General features: G+C 45.0%; 1 pseudogene; it reads left to right on the top strand.

The window, feature by feature from the left end:
* The first annotated feature begins 6,215 nt into the window (after positions 1-6,215).
* On the top strand, positions 6,216-6,660 carry LOC140710796 (histone H2A-like 3; annotated as a pseudogene).
* The last annotated feature ends 1,858 nt before the right edge of the window (positions 6,661-8,518 follow it).

Below are 8,518 nucleotides of genomic sequence, written 5' to 3'. Positions count from 1 at the left end.
GAGGAGATGATTAGTGAAAGGTACAGCCAGCCCACCATAGGACAGAACAGGAGGTTCCAGGGTGGAAGACACAGTCCACTTATAGGAAAATCAGTAAGAAATGAACAGTGGATAGGTCATTTCACATAGGAAAGGATATGGTAGCAGTGAACGGATGTTAAATGCAGCCAGTCTAGAGAAATAACAGTAGCAGATGCATGGGTTAATTTTCAGCCAGCATAGGGGGTATTATGCCAGGAGGTGCATGGGTTGAAGGTGCAGCCAGGCTATGGTAGGACCAAGTAGGATATGCATTGTTGGAGGTTGCAGGCAGCCTGTGTCAGAAACTAGCAGGAGGTGCATGGGACTAGTGAACATCCAGGCTAAGTGAAATGTTGGAAATGGGCACAAGGGAAGAAGGAACATTCAGCCTATCACAGAAACAAGTTCGTGATTCATGGGTGAAAGAAGCATCTAACCAAATGGTAGACCAGAATGTAGTTCATGGGTGGAGGGATAAACTAACCTGGTAGAAGACCAGGCAGTAGGTGTAGAAGTGGAGGTTATATTCAGCAGAGGGAAGGCCACGGGAAGTATAGAAGTGAAGCATGCAGCTAGCATAATGGAGGACATGGAGGGAGGTAAATGGGTGTAGAAAGGATCCAAGCTAGATGAGTATTCTGATGAAGGCAAATGGTCTGAGGGGGCAGCCAGAATATGTGGGACATGGCTGGTAGTGCATGAGTTATAGGTGCAGCAAGCCTTGGGAGGATCTGGCAGGAGATTAGGCATGAAGGCAGCCTAGGGGACAACTTGGCAGAAAATGCATAGGTGTCAAGAGCTTCGTGCCTAGAGAAGGACTAGGATGACTTTCATGAATGAAAGGGAAAGTCACCAAAGGAGATTCCAGCAGTAAGTGCATAGGTGGGAGGCATTCAGATTAGGGGAGGATTTGCAAGAAGATTCATTAAAACAGGTTGAAGCCAGCTTAAGGGAGGACATGGGAAAATGTGCATGGGTGGCAAAGGCGTCAAACCTATGGTAGGAATCAGGAGGAGATGCATTATTGCACAAAGTAGCCAGTCTAGGGCAGGGCATTTTCATAGCTGTCTGTGTACAAAATGCAGCCAGTCTCGGGGAAGATCATCAAGAAGTGAATGGTGGCTAAGTCATCCATCATCCAATATATGAAAGGACATGGGTATAAAATGCAGCCAGCTTAGGGAAGTACCAGCAGAAGGTGCATGGGTGAGGCCTCAACCAGCACAGGGAAGGTTATGTCAGGAAGTGCATGGGTAAAAGGTATAGCCAAGCTACCATAAAGCTGGGTAGGATGTGTGCAGTTGGAAGGTAAAATCCACCAGGAGGCTCATGGTAAGAGGAAGCTTCCAGACTAAGTGAGGGCTCAGCAAGAGGTACAAAGGAGGAACATACAGTCTATGGTAGGACAGAGTGGTCAGATAATGGGTGGAGGAAGCGTCCAGCCAGAGAGAAGACCAGAAGTTTATAAGTGGAGGATTCAGTCAGTCTAAAAACATGCCAGGGTGTGTACATGCAGGCTGCAGCCATATTAGGGGAGGTGTTAGAAGATGATATACACATGGAAGGTGCAAACAACCAAGGGGCTGGTCTGGTTGGAAGTGCATGGTGTGAAAAGAAAGTAATATCTCAGGAACTCAAACTCACTATATCAAAGGGAAAAGTTAAGCTTGGGAACTGAGTCATGCAAAAATCTGCCTTCCTTTTGTTCCTAAACAGATAGCAGCAAAGAAAGAAGGCCACATATCTCCCCAGGTGACTTCGCACACAAATTTCTTACAAGGAAATTCCTTGTGTGCCCCAAAATCTTTACTACCTAAAATAGAGTTGTGTTTAATTTCACCCTAACAGTGTGAATTAACAGCTTATCTTCACATGTGTGAGACAAAGACAAGACCAGAAATCATCCTTCTACCCACCTTAACAGAAATGCATATTTGACTTCTTCCTCTACTCTGTTTACATTATCTAAAATACAGATATAAAGAACACTAGACGAATGTATAATTGACTGTTCTTCTTTCTCTGCTGCCCCCTATTTACCCTTTAAATATTGAAAACTTCAAAACCTTCTTTGGAAAAAGTGTGGACCACAGATTTTACTGTAACTTTTGTCTCTTTTTCCTGGGTGTGTCCTCAACCTTGGCAAAAATAAACCTCTAAATTGATTGAGACCTGTTTCAGACACTTTTTGGTATACATTTGGAAGACGGAACATCCAACAAAAAAGGAGGTAGTTGCAAAAATGCGTGGGTGGAGAAAATATCCAGTCAATAGTAGGATCAGGTGGGCAGTTCATTGGTAGATAGAGAATCCAGGCTAATGGAAGAAATAGCAGCAGTGGCAGTATAGGAAAGGGAAGCAAGCTTAGGGGAAAACCTGCAGAAAGTGCCTACATAAAATATGCAATGAGAACCAAGAGGTACATGAGTACAAGTGAGACAATCACCAGTAGGTTCAAGTATGGAGGGTTCAGAAAGCCTGGGGAAGACTAGGCAGGAGACGCATTAGTGAAGAGAGCATGCAGTCTAATGGTGGACATAGCAGGAAGTTAAAGGTTTGTGGAAGTACTCCAGTTTCTAAAAAAACAGCAGCATGTGAACCAGAGGAGGGAGCAGAGGGTTCATGGGAAGAAGTAGCATTCATCCTAAGGTAGAACTGGTAAAAATTGCAAGCATATAGGAAGGAGCAATTCCATACAAGGACCAAGCAGGTACTATATATGTAGAGGATGCAGCCTTATTATGAGTGGAATCAAAAGGATCTGCAAACATGGAGAAGACAGCCAGAAGAACTGGCTATAAGTGCATGGTAAAGGAGGCATCCAACCAAAGTGGAGAACTGTGGGTTCATATATGCAGGGTGCAGCAAGAATAAGACAGGATTCAGCAGACAGGGCAAGGGTGAAGAATACACTCAATCTAGGGGGAAAATTTTTCAGGTGGCGTTTGGTTGGAGAGTAAAACTAGCCAAAGAGAGATACATAGGTGAAAGAAGCATGTAGCCCTAAAAAGGATATGGGAATAAGTACATGCCTGGAGGAAGCATCCACCCTAGGGGTAGTCTTGGCAGGAGTTGCATGGATGGATTATTCAGTGAGTATAGGGACAGATATGGTTATAAGCTCATGCATGGGCAATGGAGCAGCCAGCATAGGGTAGGACCTAGCAGGAAATGCCTGAATCAAGGTTGCAGCCAGATTTAAGTACAGGGCAGAAGGCACATATGTGCAGGGGACATCTAGCTTAGGAGTGACACTAAAGGACATGTATGGATGTACAGTCTTGAGAAGTAGTCACCAGGAAGTACATTGGTCAAATGAGCATCTATCTTAGAGTTGGACACAGTCAGAGCTCTAAGGGTGCAGCCAGCTTAGGAAGGACCTGGCAGAAAGTACATTGGTGGAGCATAGTCAGTCTAGTGAAGGGCCTAGTAGAAACTATTTTGGAGTGTTCATCCAGCCTGGGAAAAACACTAGGCAGAAAATACGTGAATGGAGGGAGCAGAGAGCAGACATTGCAATAAATCCATAAGTGGAGAAAACATCCAGTCTAGGGTAAGACTCAGCAGGCATTGTATGGGTGGAAGGAGCATTCCACCTGAGAGAGGACTCAGCAAGAGGTTCGTTGGTGAAAGATGCCACCAGCCTAGCAGAGGACACAGCAAAATGCAGAGTTTTGGATACTTTCTCTCTTTGGGGAGAAGTAGGAGGAGATATATTAATAAATGAGGGCACATCCATTGTAAGGTAAAATCTGGCGGGCGATGTATTGTTGGAGGGAGCATAGGACGATTGAGCATGGTTTGGGTTGCATGGCTGGTGTTGCACGATGTAGGGTGGACCCAGCCTAGGGGTCAGCCCATCAGTAAGTGCATAGTAGAAAAGAGAATCAAGCCTTGAAAAGGACCTAACATGAGATACATAAGAGGAAGCATTCAGGTTAGAAGAGGGCTTCGTAGAAAGTTCATTAGTAGGTTGTCATACAGGCCCAAGGGAGCATGTGGCAAGTAGTTCATAGCTGGAGCATACAGTCAGCCTAGGAGAGAATATAGCAGGAGTTGAATAAGTGGAGGGAGAAAACTCAGCAGGAGTAGTGTAGCATTCTTCTAGAGGATAAACTGACAAGACATGCATGGGTAGCAGTTGCATCCAGACTGAGGGAGGAGTAAGAAGAAGGGGCCTTAGTGCAGAAAATAGCCATTTTTAGGGAGGACCCTGCAGGAAGTGCATGAGTATCAGATGCAATAAACCTCAAGGATGATTTGGAAGGAGATGCAAAGCTGGAAGTTTCAGCCTTTAATTTTAAAGAATTCGTAATCTAATATATTAATACCATGTGGAGGTAAGAAAACCTTACATCCTCATACAATCATAACTGAAGGTGTTTCCAAATTATAGGCATGTAGACATGCAGAAATGGAGAAATAGAGCATGTAATTTCAATTTTAAAAATTTCAGCCATGATTCAAGAGTAAACAGAAACAGTAAAAATCCCTGGTACAGATATCCAGTAGTTGTTTCCTTTCCAGGGAGCGTGAAATTCTTCATTGGTTTGAGCTGAAAAACAGAGAACACTGACAAAACAAATTCTGTGTTTTCTCTCACTCAAAAAAGAACAGATCTCTACAAACTATCAATCTATTTAGAAAATATCCAAATGGTCAGATTATAAAACAAATTCTCACCACATGCCCAAGCAAACACTTTTAGGTATATACACAAGACAATCAAAGTTACATGTTCATACAAAAACTTGCACACAAATGCTTATAGCAGCATTATTTATAATACCCAAAAGGCAGAAACAATCCTAACGCCCATCAACTAATGAATTTATTTAAAAATGTGATTTATGCATATCATGGTCTATTTTATAGCCATAAAAATGAATAAAGTACTGATACACACTATAATGTGAATGAACCTGGAAACATTATACTAAATGAAAGAAGCCAAATTTCAAAAGGCCACATATTGTGCTGTCCCATTTATATAAAATGCCTACAATAGGCAAATCCATAAAGATAGAAAGTAGATTAATTTTTGCCAGGGGCTTGTGGGGAGATGGGAATAGGAGTGACTGCTTAACAGCCTGGAATCTGATAGGGATGGTAACTGTGAATGTAGTGTACTAATAGACACTGAATTTTACACTTCAAATGGTTAAATTGATAAATGTTATGTTATGTGAACTTAATTAAAAAGTAAAGTAAATACAAAGCCAAAAGCTCAATTCCCAACCATGGTTTTCAACAATGGGAATGACTTATTGGCTGTAAAATAAACCAAAAACAAAACAAAACGAAAATGAACCAAAAGCAAAACACTAAATTAGCATAGAGGAAAACATAAATTATAAAAACAGAGTCAACAAAGTACTATTGGTGAATTAGATTCACATAGGAGAATCAATACAACACATGCTGGGCTTTAAACTTGCATGTGTGTAATGAGCTTCTGTCTTCAAAGTTTACATGGTTCTAGTAGGTAAAACATTTGGACATATCAGTGTGTCCTACAAAACAGGTAAAGATAATTATCAAGAGTGTAAAATCATGACACTCACACAAATGTGAACACGTTAAAATATTTATCACATAAGGAAATTGGCAGGTATTATAACCAGTATAATGGAGAATAGAAAGAACAGAAATAAGCATACTGATCAGGAATAGTGAGACGAATATGTCAATGGAGGCAAAACTGGTTTAATTATGGAAGTGTGTATTGGTGGGGGGGAGACTGAACCTACCGTTGAGGTCTCTAGGTTGTGCACATCTCTCAGTGACGTACAACTTACAAATGGATGTAAAAGAGCTCAAAGACAATGCAAGACTAGAATCAGATAGATTATCTGGAGTTGTATCCTATGAACAAGGGAAAGGTTTTCATGGAAACACACACTTTTTGCTAGAAAGTTAAAATCAAGTAGATAGTTAGCATTCCCTCAAAAAGAAGTTCCAGTTACTAGGGTGACCAGATTCCTCTCATAGGCGTTTCTAGGCTGAGACCTGATCAGGGCCCAGTGGACACCAATGACATCACAAAGTGGAGATTGTCACTAAGGCAACTCATGACCAGTTAGGGGCTGGAGCATAGGGGTATAGTGGGCTGCAGTAAGCTCTGGCGCCTTGAAAGACTCAGGCCAGCAAGAAAAATCAAGCTGTGACAATCAGGGCAAAATCCAGCAAACATCATGGCTGGAAACAAACACAATCGCAGCTCCTGTGAGCCTAGAAGACAACGCCATTCCCGTTTCAGAAGAGCAGAGCTGCAGTTTCCTGTTAGCCACGTGGAACGCTGCCTGCGAGAAGGTCAGTATGCCCGACGCCTGAGCTCAACAACAACTGTTTTCCTGGCTGGTGTTCTCCAGTACCTGACAGCCAACATCCTGGAACAGGCAGGGAAGGAGGCTGAGAACAGCCACAGGGTGTGCATCACTCCAGAACACGTGAAGAGGGCACTGCAAAAGGATGAACAGCTCAGATGGCTCTTGGAGAAGGAAGATGACACCCATTCTCAGGAAGAAGAAATGTCCCAACCTGAGGAGGAGGAGGAGGAGGAGGAGAGGATGGAGGAGCAGGAAGAGGAGAAGAAGGAGAAGGAGGAAGAGGAGAAGAAGAAGAAGGGAGGATTCCTGAGTTTCAGAGCCCTGAGGAATTTCATCAGCAACCTCCTTCAGCTGCCAAAAACCCCAAAATGAAACACCCCAGGTTGCTTCCATCTGCCCAAGCTATTAAACTGTGTAAACGCATGACAGTGCTCCTGACTCCTCTCAGTTTCCGTCACTTTGGGTTGGAGGTGTCTGTGGGACATCTAGGAGAAACTATCCCCAGAGAGCTGAAGTGGGGGAAGGGGTGGCCAGTGTGGAGTGTTTGAATCAGTGATTTAGAGGGGGCAGTTTCCAATGGTGACGGAGAGGGCACGGGCCCTGTGGGGAGGAACTGGCTGGGATAAAGACACCGAGACTTCCTCATTGCCTCTGAACAGGAAGGCCTTGTGAGGCCAGGAAGTTGGCTGGGGGCCTCTGAGGCTTGTTGAATTCCCAGCCTGATGCTGGGGCCTGGGGTGGAGCTGCAGACTCTGACTGAGGTGCGGGAGGCTTTATTCAGGATAGCAAAGGTCTGAAGTCAGAGGGCGGTGACTGCAGGGGTGGGTGGAGAGGGGGCACACTGGCTGGCATGAATTCATGGGACAGGGGATTTACATGGAGATTGTGTTGGGGTTGTCCTTAGGGCCATTTGGGAGATGGGTTTGTCTGAATCCCAGAAGCCTTTCTTGCCACGTGATGTCCACTGAACCTCATATTCTCAGGCAACTCATTGTGAAGATGCCCACCCCACCACTGGGTGATTCCTTATGGAGAGCTATAGAGCATTCCCAGCCTTAGCTCAGATCGTCACTTTCTCCTCTGTGCATTTGAGAAGCAAGCAGGCATCTCTCCAGCATCTGCAGGTAGGGAGTCTCCTTCAGCTGATCACATCATGGTGACAGCAGCATCCCCTCCCCTTGCCAAAGTAAAACATCTTTGGTTTCAGGGTATGTGTTCCTGCTAGTCCAGTGTCCTCCAGTCAGAAGTGAGTGCCTCTAGGATGGGTAATGGCAGCGAACTGATCATTTTCTTCAGATCTTGACATATTGGCTACGTAGCTGTCTGGTGTTTAAAAGCTGTTGATGTTGCTTATGGCTGTGGCTTATTGTAGAGCTAGACACAATGTCCTGGATACTTCACTGGAATGCACATCTGAGGACTTCATTCAAGGCAGGAGAAGCCATAGTAGGTGAGTGGCCCGTGGCGGGTGAGTCCCTCTGTGCAGTCAGGTGGTCACCTTACAGTGTATGCAGTCGTCAACACTAACAGTGACTGTGACCTTGTAAAGACCCTGGCTCTTTCAGACTCTGTTTCATGTCTGAGGTGGAGTTTGGAGGTTGACTTCGGATGAGACCCTGTTGCAAGCTATCTCCAGAGTCAAAGGGCATGGGACAGCCAGCAGGAGTGACCGCCATCCCTTTAAGAATTGTGTTCAGCTGTGCTTGTGGGTCTCACAGGAAACATGGGGGCCACAGCCAGCATAGCATCAAGCTAATGTGGCACCCTGCCAGATCCGCCTTCCACATGTGCAAGGAATCCTACACTCAGGGCAGACAGGGAGGAAGAGAGAATCACTGCCACTGGGAAGGCGTGAGCCCACCCATGTTTAGGCCTTTTGTGCATTTCTAACAGGCAGGAGGGAAAGGTGAGGAAGGAGTCCCTCTGGCCTGTGCGCTGTGGACAGGATAGCATTGGTGGCCAGTGCCCTATTGGGATTGGGAATGCTAGTTCCCGAGTGGGCAAGGACAGAGGCTGGGGTGACTGTGGCTTCTAACTGGGCCAGTGATCACAAGCAGTGTCAGGGCAGGCCAGGGTCAAACTTGTGTCAAGACTGCAGGAAACATAATGTGTGAGGAAAGATGAGCACCAGAGTTGAGCCTGGAGGCAGGGGACTTGGAGGGTAATGG

Source organism: Chlorocebus sabaeus, chromosome X (assembly GCF_047675955.1).
Source record: "Chlorocebus sabaeus isolate Y175 chromosome X, mChlSab1.0.hap1, whole genome shotgun sequence".
Lineage (NCBI taxonomy): Eukaryota > Metazoa > Chordata > Mammalia > Primates > Cercopithecidae > Chlorocebus > Chlorocebus sabaeus.
Note: the sequence above shows the minus strand (reverse complement) of the source record. Positions and strands in the feature narration are given on the sequence as shown.